Here is a 13,750-nt window from a genome sequence, read left to right as displayed (position 1 = left end):
TGTTTTCTTTGATGCTGGTATTGCTGGCAGCGGCATTGCGCTTGGAGGGACAGCAACAACATAAAACTGACCATGAAGTTAATCACAGGACCCTGCAGCCGAAGGCTTCGTGCACTGAGCCCTCCCGGCATACACATAATTTTATCGCTCTCTTTCTCTCGCGCTCTCCCTACATCTATAGCTCCCCCTCCCTTTCTCCTGTCTTCCTCTGTCTCACTCTAACTGTGTTCCTCCCTCTGTCTCACTCCCCCTCTCTTTTTCCTCCTCTCTCCCTCCCTCTCCGTCTCGCAGCTTAGATTCACGTTTCTGCCTGTTTCACTCTCTCTTCCAACTCTCACCCCCCTCTCCATTTACTTACACAAATCTCGCAGATACCCCAAGCAGCGGTGCACGCAGTACCAATCCTTCTGTTATGCCACATCTCGCAGCTTAGATTCTTTCGCTCTTTCTTTTAACTCTCCACGTTTCTGCCTGTTTCACTCTCTCTTTTAACTCTCACCCCCCTCTCCATTTACTTACACAAATCTCGCAGATACCCCAAGCAGCGGTGCACGCAGTACCAATCCTTCTGTTATGCCACATCTCGCAGCTTAGATTCATTCGCTCTTTCTTTTAACTCTCCACGTTTCTTCCTGTTTCACTCTCTCTTTTAACTCTCACCCCCCTCTCCATTTACTTACACATATCTCGCAGATACCCCAAGCAGCGGTGCACGCAGTACCAATCCTTCTGTTATGCCACATCTCGCAGCTTAGATTCATTCCCTCTTTCTTTTAACTCCCCACGTTTCTGACTGTTTCACTCTCTCTTCCAACTCTCACCCCCCTCTCCATTTACTTACACAAATCTCGCAGATACCCCAAGCAGCGGTGCACGCAGTACCAATCCTTCTGTTATGCCACATCTCGCAGCTTAGATTCTTTCGCTCTTTCTTTTAACTCTCCACGTTTCTGCCTGTTTCACTCTCTCTTTTAACTCTCACCCCCCTCTCCATTTACTTACACAAATCTCGCAGATACCCCAAGCAGCGGTGCACGCAGTACCAATCCTTCTGTTATGCCACATCTCGCAGCTTAGATTCATTCGCTCTTTCTTTTAACTCTCCACGTTTCTTCCTGTTTCACTCTCTCTTTTAACTCTCACCCCCCTCTCCATTTACTTACACATATCTCGCAGATACCCCAAGCAGCGGTGCACGCAGTACCAATCCTTCTGTTATGCCACATCTCGCAGCTTAGATTCATTCCCTCTTTCTTTTAACTCCCCACGTTTCTGACTGTTTCACTCTCTCTTCCAACTCTCACCCCCCTCTCCATTTACTTACACAAATCTCGCAGATACCCCAAGCAGCGGTGCACGCAGTACCAATCCTTCTGTTATGCCACATCTCGCAGCTTAGATTCATTTGCTTTTTTTTTTAACTCTCCACGTTTCTGCCTGTTTCACTCTCTCTTTTAACTCTCACCCCCCTCTCCATTTACGTTTCTGCCTGTTTCACTCAGCCACGCAACGCCACTCAGGCACGCAACGCCACTCACGCACGCAACGCCACTCAGCCACGCAACGCCACTCAGCCACGCAACGCCACTCACCCACGCAACGCCACTCAGCCACGCAACGCCACTCACCCACGCAACGCCACTCACCCACGCAACGCCACTCATGCACGCCACTCACACACGCAACGCCACGCACACATGCAACGCCACTCAGCCACTCACTGCCACTCTGCCACGCAACGCCACTCAGCCACGCAACGCCACTCAGCCACGCAACGCCACTCAGCCACGCAACGCCACTCAGCCACGCAACGCCACTCACCCACGCAACGCCACTCAGCCACGCAACGCCACTCACCCACGCAACGCCACTCACCCACGCAATGCCACTCACCCACGCAACGCCACTCACCCACGCAACGCCACTCAGCCACGCAACGCCACTCAGCCACGCAACGCCACTCAGCCACGCAACGCCACTCACCCATGCAACGCCACTCACCCACGCAACGCCACTCACCCACGCAACGCCACTCACCCACGCAACGCCACTCACCCACGCAACGCCACTCACCCACGCAACGCCACTCTGGCACGCAACGCCACTCTGGCACGCAACGCCACTCTGGCACGCAACGCCACTCTGGCACGCAACGCCACTCACCCACGCAACGCCACTCACCCACGCAACGCCACTCAGCCACGCAACGCCACTCAGCCACGCAACGCCACTCACCCACGCAACGCCACTCACCCACGCAACGCCACTCACCCACGCAACGCCACTCACCCACGCAACGCCACTCACCCACGCAACGCCACTCTGGCACGCAACGCCACTCTGGCACGCAACGCCACTCTGGCACGCAACGCCACTCTGGCACGCAATGCCACTCACCCACGCAACGCCACTCACCCACGCAACGCCACTCCCCCACGCAACGCCACTCCCCCACGCAACGCCACTCACCCACGCAACGCCACTCAGCCACGCAACGCCACTCAGCCACGCAACGCCACTCAGCCATGCAACGCCACTCAGCCACGCAACGCCACTCACCCACGCAACGCCACTCACCCACTCAACGCCACTCACCCACGCAACGCCACTCTGGCACGCAACGCCACTCTGGCACGCAACGCCACTCTGGCACGCAACGCCACTCACCCACGCAACGCCACTCACCCACGCAACGCCACTCACCCACGCAACGCCACTCACCCACGCAACGCCACTCACCCACGCAACGCCACTCAGCCACGCAACGCCACTCAGCCACGCAACGCCACTCAGCCACGCAACGCCACTCACACACGCAACGCCACTCACACGCAACGCCACTCACCCACGCAACGCCACTCAGCCACGCAACGCCACTCACCCACGCAACGCCACTCACCCACGCAACGCCACTCACCCACGCAACGCCACTCACCCACGCAACGCCACTCACACACGCCACTCACACACGCAACGCCACGCACACATGCAACGCCACTCAGCCACGCACTGCCACTCTGCCACGCAACGCCACTCAGCCACGCAACGCCACTCAGCCACGCAACGCCACTCACACACGCAACGCCACTCACACGCAACGCCACTCACACACGCAACGCCACTCACCCACGCAACGCCACTCACCCACGCAACGCCACTCACCCACGCAATGCCACTCTGGCACGCAACGCCACTCTGGCACGCAACGCCACTCACCCACGCAACGCCACTCACCCACGCAACGCCACTCACCCACGCAACGCCACTCACCCACACAACGCCACTCACCCACGCAACGCCACTCACCCACGCAACGCCACTCAGCCACGCAACGCCACTCAGCCACGCAACGCCACTCAGCCACGCAACGCCACTCACCCACGCAACGCCACTCACACACGCAACGCCACTCACACGCAACGCCACTCACCCACGCAACGCCACTCAGCCACGCAACGCCACTCAGCCACGCAACGCCACTCAGCCACGCAACGCCACTCACCCACGCAACGCCACTCACCCACGCAACGCCACTCACCCACGCAACGCCACTCACCCACGCAACGCCACTCACCCACGCAACGCCACTCACCCACGCAACGCCACTCAGCCACGCAACGCCACTCAGCCACGCAACGCCACTCAGCCACGCAACGCCACTCACCCACGCAACGCCACTCACCCACGCAACGCCACTCACCCACGCAACGCCACTCACCCACGCAATGCCACTCACCCACGCAACGCCACTCAGCCACGCAACGCCACTCACACACGCCACTCACACACGCAACGACGCAGCAACAAACACGGAGGAATAACACACCTTTACCGCACGAACATTCACATCAATTTGGAAAAAGCCCCGTTGACGCATGTCAAATGCAACGCTACGTCACACAACGTAGAGCTGCGATTGGCTAAAAATTACGTAACGCTCATAATTACATCACCATCAATTAAAAAATAGAACGCTAACATCCCTTACGTAACAAACGTAAAGGGAATACATTGCGTAATACCCTTTACTAGAACAGAAAAAAAAAAACTTTTAATTACATACACTAAATAATTTTAGAAACGTATACACAAGCCAAGTGCGACCAAAAAACACGTACGGCAAAACGGAACACAATCCATGGCAACAAATACACCAAAATAGCAGCCATTGATAAAATAAAAATCAAATGCAAGAAGCCAGGCAGAAAGTACATGCGAGCAGAGAGACCTAATAAAATAATTACATTAGCTTTACAATAAGCAAATCAATAAACAAAAGTATAAAAGTCACAAAGACACGCTTCAATATTATGCAAATTAATTTGTCATTACCTGTCCATCGTAGCAGCTCATTCCCTGAAATAAAGAAAATATAAAAAAGAAAACACACAAAGAGAACATACACAGTGCATACATAAAACTTTTCACTACAACAATAAACAAACAAAAAAAAAAACTGTGCACGCACTACCAATCCTTCCGTTATGCCAGATCTCACAATCTTCCATCACACACGGAGCTGCTCCAGCACAGGCAACGGCAATGCAAGCTTCACTCAAACACGGAGCAGGTACAGCACAGGCAACAGCATTCCCTTACACATGGAACAGGTACAGCACCGAGAGCTGCAGTGCAATCTTCCCTCACACATACATCAGGTACAGCACAGCCGGCAGCAGTGCAAGCTTCCCTCACACACAGAGCAGGTACAGCACAGGCAGCAGCAGTGCAAGCTTCCCTCACACATAGATCAGGTACAGCACAGGCGGCAGCAGTGCAAGCTTCTCTTACACATGCAACAGGTACAGCACCGACAGCAGCAGTGCAAGCTTCCATCACACACGGAGCAGGTATAGCACAGGCAACGGCAATGCAAGCTTCACTCAAACACGGAGCAGGTACAGCACAGCCAACAGCAGTGCAAGCTTCCCTTACACATGGAACAGGTACAGCACCGACAGCAGCAGTGCAAGCTTCCCTCACACATACATCAGGTACAGCACAGGCAGCTGCAGTGCAAGCTTCCATCACACACGGAGCAGGTATAGCACAGGCAACGGCAATGCAAGCTTCACTCAAACACGGAGCAGGTACAGCACAGGCAACAGCAGTGCAAGCTTCCCTTACACATGGAACAGGTACAGCACCGACAGCAGCAGTGCAAGCTTCCCTCACACATACATCAGGTACAGCACAGGCAGCTGCAGTGCAAGCTTCCATCACACACGGAGCAGGTACTGCACAGGCAACGGCAATGCAAGCTTCACTCAAACACGGAGCAGGTACAGCACAGCCAACAGCAGTGCAAGCTTCCCTTACACATGGAACAGGTACAGCACCGACAGCAGCAGTGCAAGCTTTCATCACACATACATCAGGTACAGCACAGGCGGCAACAGTGCAAGCTTCCCTCACACACGGAGCAGGTACAGCACAGCATACCCTCAGACCCTCACCCTCAACACCTCACCCTCACTAACTTCACCCTTATCACCTCACCCACAATTCCACACCCTCACTCACCCTCACCATCACTCACCCTCACTCACACTCAACACATCACCCTCATCTACACTCAACATCACCATCACTCACCCTCAACATCTCATCCTTAACACCTCACTCTTAACACCTCACTCACCCTCACTCATCCTCAACAAGTCACACTCACTCACCCTTAACACCTCACCCTCACCCTCAATACCATTCAACACCTCACCCTCACCTTCACTCAACATCACCCTCACTCACCCTCAACGACTCACCCTCAGTTACACACACTAACACTCAAAAACGCAACAGCACTCTGCCTCTCCATCATTCACACTCTATCCATCATTCACACACTATCCATCTTTCAGAAACTCTGCATCATTCACCCACTCACCATCATTCACCCAATCTCCATCATTCACCCAATCTCCATCATTCACCCAATCTACAGCATTCACCCAATCTACAGCATTCACCCAATAGACAGCATTCACCCAATAGACAGCATTCACCCAATAGACAGCATTCACCCAATCTGCAGCATTCACCCAATCTGCAGCATTCACCCAATCTGCAGCATTCACCCAATCTGCAGCATTCACCCACTCTGCAGCATTCACCCACTCTGCAGCATTCACCCACTCTGCAGCATTCACCCACTCTGCAGCATTCACCCACTCTGCAGCATTCACCCACTCTGCAGCATTCACCCACTCTGCAGCATTCACCCACTCTGCAGCATTCACCCACTCTGCAGCATTCACCCACTCTGCAGCATTCACCCACTCTGCAGCATTCACCCACTCTGCAGCATTCACCCACTCTGCAGCATTCACCCACTCTGCAGCATACACCCACTCTGCAGCATTCACCCACTCTGCAGCATTCACCCACTCTGCAGCATTCACCCACTCTGCAGCATTCACCCACTCTGCAATTTGAGGAATGTTAGGCCATTTTCTTACACATAAAGAAATTTCAGGACGGAAAACAAGGGGGTCGACGGAGTATAGCATCAGATACGTTAGACACAAAAAAAACTTAACATCATTGACCTAAAAGGATGCAAGGATGTTAATCAGTCTTCGGGCCAAAAAGTAAATTTAATTCGTACGATATTACAACAATATTACACAAAGGAAACAAATACAAATATGTGGCAGGAAGCGAGGACGAGGAGATACAAAGACACAAGTGAAACAGGCAACTTTTTCGCCGGGCAATAAACAAGCACTATTCATCCGGAGAATGGGACGGTTTAAAGACAGTAGTCAACAGTTACACAAAAAACCGGACGCATACAACAATAGCACTTCTTCTCACGGAATTCCGTCTAATATAAAGCAAATATGACGAAATAAACAAAAATTCAGAAACAATCAAATTTTTCAGAGGGAAATAAACAAGAACGATTCATCCGGAAAATGGGACGCATTGAATACAATAGTCGAGATTTACACAAAAAAAGAAACGCTTAACACAATAGCATTTATCCAGACGGAATTAGTTCAAATACAATAAAACATATTACGAACATAGAAAGAGTCAGTCACAAAAATCTAACGAAAAATACATTAGTTCACTGTACATGTCGTTCATACATTGCTAAAAATACTACAGTCAGCAAAGACACAAAGTTTCATTTCATACTTCAAGTACGTCAATAACAAATTATCCGACTACTTCAGCATCACACAAAAAAAAAAAAAAAAAACAACTTACATCAATATATTACAACACATTTACCACTTCGAAATGAAACAAACCCCTTTTGTATGTCAAATTACCAAAAAAAGGACATTAATACATTACATTACAGTTTAACAAAACATATGCATTACACATCGCCAATAAAAAACACTACTTTATGTTACATTACAAACATTTACAAATATTACGAGTGAATTAAATAAATTTAGCAAGTATTTAAATTTTACATAGTATATATACTACATTACATTACATTAAAATAAACTTAGGAATACATTCTTACCTGTCAAACGACGCAGCAACACCACCGGGACAAGAACACGCCTTCCGCGCACCAACATTCTCGATCAATGGGGAATTCAACGGTTGACGTATGCAAATCGGAACGCCACGTCAAAAACGTCGCGCTCCGATTGGCTAGAAAAATACGTAAACAAAAAACACACACAACTCAAAAATAAACTAGACCGCTAAACATAGCAGACGTCGACGTGACGCTATACGTCGGCCATTTTAAAAAAAAAATAAAAACGAGACTACACAAACATGTTACAAAACATACACATAGTTAGTACAATACATACACATTTAAAATTACATACTAATATACACATAAGACTGAAGTAATACAAAGGGGACACCTTTAGTTACAAACAACACATTACTTAATTATTATTAACATATACACACACTCTTAACATCACCCTCACACAACAAAACTATCACACTCTTTCACACACGCTCAGTAACGCTAAAACAACCACGCAACGCCACTCAGGCACGCAACGCCACTCACGCACGCAACGCCACTCAGCCACGCAACGCCACTCAGCCACGCAACGCCACTCACCCACGCAACGCCACTCAGCCACGCAACGCCACTCACCCACGCAACGCCACTCACCCACGCAACGCCACTCATGCACGCCACTCACACACGCAACGCCACGCACACATGCAACGCCACTCAGCCACTCACTGCCACTCTGCCACGCAACGCAACTCAGCCACGCAACGCCACTCAGCCACGCAACGCCACTCAGCCACGCAACGCCACTCACCCACGCAACGCCACTCAGCCACGCAACGCCACTCACCCACGCAACGCCACTCACCCACGCAATGCCACTCACCCACGCAACGCCACTCACCCACGCAACGCCACTCACCCACGCAACGCCACTCAGCCACGCAACGCCACTCAGCCACGCAACGCCACTCAGCCACGCAACGCCACTCACCCATGCAACGCCACTCACCCACGCAACGCCACTCACCCACGCAACGCCACTCACCCACGCAACGCCACTCACCCACGCAATGCCACTCTGGCACGCAACGCCACTCTGGCACGCAACGCCACTCTGGCACGCAACGCCACTCTGGCACGCAACGCCACTCACCCACGCAACGCCACTCACCCACGCAACGCCACTCAGCCACGCAACGCCACTCAGCCACGCAACGCCACTCAGCCACGCAACGCCACTCACCCACGCAACGCCACTCACCCACGCAACGCCACTCACCCACGCAACGCCACTCTGGCACGCAACGCCACTCTGGCACGCAACGCCACTCTGGCACGCAACGCCACTCTGGCACGCAACGCCACTCACCCACGCAACGCCACTCACCCACGCAACGCCACTCCCCCACGCAACGCCACTCCCCCACGCAACGCCACTCACCCACGCAATGCCACTCAGCCACGCAACGCCACTCAGCCACGCAACGCCACTCAGCCACGCAACGCCACTCAGCCACGCAACGCCACTCACCCACGCAACGCCACTCACCCACTCAACGCCACTCACCCACGCAACGCCACTCTGGCACGCAACGCCACTCTGGCACGCAACGCCACTCTGGCACGCAACGCCACTCACCCACGCAACGCCACTCACCCACGCAACGCCACTCACCCACGCAACGCCACTCAGCCACGCAACGCCACTCAGCCACGCAACGCCACTCACCCACGCAACGCCACTCACACACGCAACGCCACTCACACGCAACGCCACTCACCCACGCAACGCCACTCAGCCACGCAACGCCACTCAGCCACGCAACGCCACTCAGCCACGCAACGCCACTCACCCACGCAACGCCACTCACCCACGCAACGCCACTCACCCACGCAACGCCACTCACCCACGCAACGCCACTCACCCACGCAACGCCACTCACCCACGCAACGCCACTCACCCACGCAACGCCACTCAGCCACGCAACGCCACTCAGCCACGCAACGCCACTCAGCCACGCAACGCCACTCACCCACGCAACGCCACTCACCCACGCAACGCCACTCACTCACGCAACGCCACTCACCCACGCAACGCCACTCACCCACGCAACGCCACTCAGCCACGCAACGCCACTCACACACGCCACTCACACACGCAACGCCACGCACACATGCAACGCCACTCAGCCACGCACTGCCACTCTGCCACGCAACGCCACTCAGCCACGCAACGCCACTCACACACGCAACGCCACTCACACGCAACGCCACTCACACACGCAACGCCACTCACCCACGCAACGCCACTCACCCACGCAACGCCACTCAACCACGCAATGCCACTCTGGCACGCAACGCCACTCTGGCACGCAACGCCACTCACCCACGCAACGCCACTCACCCACGCAACGCCACTCACCCACACAACGCCACTCACCCACGCAACGCCACTCAGCCACGCAACGCCACTCAGCCACGCAACGCCACTCAGCCACGCAACGCCACTCACCCACGCAACGCCACTCACACACGCAACGCCACTCACACGCAACGCCACTCAACCACGCAACGCCACTCAGCCACGCAACGCCACTCAGCCACGCAACGCCACTCAGCCACGCAACGCCACTCACCCACGCAACGCCACTCACCCACGCAACGCCACTCACCCACGCAACGCCACACCCCACAATAAAACATATTACGAACATAGAAAGAGTCAGTCACAAAAATCTAACGAAAAATACATTAGTTCACTGTACATGTCGTTCATACATTGCTAAAAATACTACAGTCAGCAAAGACACAAAGTTTCATTTCATACTTCAAGTACGTCAATAACAAATTATCCGACTACTTCAGCATCACACAAAAAAAAAATAAAAAAACAACTTACATCAATATATTACAACACATTTACCACTTCGAAATGAAACAAACCCCTTTTGTATGTCAAATTACCAAAAAAAGGACATTAATACATTACATTACAGTTTAACAAAACATATGCATTACACATCGCCAATAAAAAACACTACTTTATGTTACATTACAAACATTTACAAATATTACGAGTGAATTAAATAAATTTAGCAAGTATTTAAATTTTACATAGTATATATACTACATTACATTACATTAAAATAAACTTAGGAATACATTCTTACCTGTCAAACGACGCAGCAACACCACCGGGACAAGAACACGCCTTCCGCGCACCAACATTCTCGATCAATGGGGAATTCAACGGTTGACGTATGCAAATCGGAACGCTACGTCAAAAACGTCGCGCTCCGATTGGCTAGAAAAATACGTAAACAAAAAACACACACAACTCAAAAATAAACTAGACCGCTAAACATAGCAGACGTCGACGTGACGCTATACGTCGGCCATTTTAAAAAAAAAATAAAAACGAGACTACACAAACATGTTACAAAACATACACATAGTTAGTACAATACATACACATTTAAAATTACATACTAATATACACATAAGACTGAAGTAATACAAAGGGGACACCTTTAGTTACAAACAACACATTACTTAATTATTATTAACATATACACACACTCTTAACATCACCCTCACACAACAAAACTATCACACTCTTTCACACACGCTCAGTAACGCTAAAACAACATCTCCCTCATACACCATCACACACCTTCAGCCTCACACACACTTACTCACCCTCACACTAACACACTCACACACTCTCTTACGCAAATAACTTCACTCATCCTCCCCCCCTCACACCCCCTAACACTCTACGCGATTGCAGCCTGGAATCCCTGATAAATTTTCTTGTATCCGTGGCTGGCATTCAGTCATCCCAACGTAAACTGGTGCATTTGTCTTTTCTTTGCTGAAAATAATTTTCTATACTTCTATTGCATGATTGATTGAAATACTTTATCGGACAATCGTTCACATTCTAGATAGGCAACTTGTACATCACACCCCTCGATGCATTTCGGGTTCGCGCCTTGTCCTTCCTCAAATGGTAAATACTTTTAGGGATGAAAAGGCACCGGGTCCTGCTGCGTTGTTTTCATTTATATTTCAGACTCGTGCTGTCAATGTCTCAACTACGCTTAAACACACAGGACAAAAAATGACAGTTTATTAAATGTATAATTCTGTTTTTATCAGCTCTGAAGTAGCCTCCCTACCGAGCGAGTGCTATTTTATAACAATAAATACAACACATAAGCTCACAATTTTTTTTGTAAAATGTACCTATCGCATTTCATTCTTTTTCACATATAAGAAGATAATTGGGCTTTTCACGGGCAATCAGTAAGACGCTACCTCACCCTCACTGACACTCACTCACACTCAATCACTCTCACCCTCACTCACCAGCAACACCTCACCCTCAACGCCTCACCCTCAAATCCTCACTCACCCTCACTCTCACTCATCCTCAATCACCCCCAACATCACACACTCACTCACCCTCACTCACCCTCAACACCTCACCCTCACTCACCCTCAACTCCTCACTCACCCTCATTCTCACTCATCCTCACTCAACCACCCTCAACTTCAATGACCCTCAACGCCTCACCCAACACCTCACCTTCACTCACCATCAACATCTCACCCTCACTCACCCACAAAACATCAGCCTCAACACCTCACCCTCAATCACTCACCCTCAACAATTCACCCACACTCACCCTCCCTCACCCTCAATTCCTCACCCACACCCTCAACACTTCACCCTAAACACGTCACTCATCCTCAACGCCTCCCCCTCCCCCTCACTCACCCTCACCCTCACTCACCCTCAACACCTCACCATCACTAACACTCAACACCTCACCCTCACTAACTCACACTCAATCACCCTCAACACCTCACCCTCAACACCTCACCCTCAACACCTCACCTTCAAAACCTCAACCTCAACAACTCACCCTCAACACCTCACCCTCACTCACTCTCACTCACCCTCACTCACCCTCACTCACACTCACTCACACTCAGTCACCCTCACTCACCCTCACTCACCCTCACTCACCCTCACTCACCCTCAACTCCTCACTCACCCTCACTCATCCTCACTCACCCTCAACACCTCACCCTCACCATCACCCACCCTCAACCCCTCATCCTAACTCGCAATAACCCTCCCTCACCCTCACCCTCACTCACTCTCACTCTCACTCACCCTCAACACCTCACTCACCCTCAACACCTCACTCACACTCAACTCCTCACTCATCCCCACCCTCACTCACCCTCAACACCTCACCCTCACACAGTGCAATAGGTCTCGTAGGATTTTTAGTTACAGCTTTTACAATTGTTTATTGCTTTTTTGATTTGTAATTCTTTAGCATTGGCAAAAAAAAATAAAAATGCAAAAGATTTACAACAAAAAACCCATAAACAATTCTAAATGCACTAACTCTAATGCTGCGAGACCTATTGCATTTCCAATGCTTGTTAACCAAGTGACTAATGATGTCCTTGTGGAAGCAGATGAGAGAGGGGGGGCGGGGGCATAATAAATTCCATCTGGAGATTCCTGGGATTGTTTCATATGTTGCACCAAAAAACGGTGCAATGCCTGCCCAAGGATCAGCTAATGGGGGTGCAGGCTGGGTCCACACCAGCAGGCAGGCAGGGCAAGCACAGCGAGCAGCAATATGGCTGACAGCAGTATGAAATTCGCGAGAGCTGGACCGCAGGTTTATTTCTTGATATAAATATGTGCTTATGTATCTATTTATTACTTTACTCCTATAAAAAAATTGACTCCCTCCAATGCACTGCCCTATATTTCACCCTATAGCTCTCTCAATATATCCTCTACCTCCACTCTCTGACTCATCTCAAGCCTCATTCTACTACTATGATCTCCGAAATAACCCTTTTCAGACATTTCCCTCCTCTGCCCTTCCTTGGATCACCCCAAACCTCATTTTAATACTATGGTTTCCCAAACAACCCCTCTAAATTCTTCCCTCACCGGTCCCTCCTTTGACTTTTCCTAAAATTCATTTTACTACTATGATCTCCCTAATCCATCTCTAGAGATTCTTCCCTCCTCATACACTCTCCTTATAGTCATCCCAAACCTCATCTTACAGCTGTGATCTCCCAATAAACACTTTCTAGACTCTTCCCTCTCCTATCCCCCATTATCCTTTCCATCCAACTAACAGACTCACATTTCCACCGCTCAAATTAACTCAAATTTCACTATACTACTCCACCATTAATCCATTTTGGGTTCCAGAGTAGCCTGATACTCGCCGAAAAGCGTTTCAATGCCTC

This window comes from Lissotriton helveticus, chromosome 8 (genome assembly GCF_964261635.1).
Source record: "Lissotriton helveticus chromosome 8, aLisHel1.1, whole genome shotgun sequence".
Classification (NCBI taxonomy): Eukaryota; Metazoa; Chordata; class Amphibia; order Caudata; family Salamandridae; genus Lissotriton; species Lissotriton helveticus.
Note: the sequence above shows the minus strand (reverse complement) of the source record.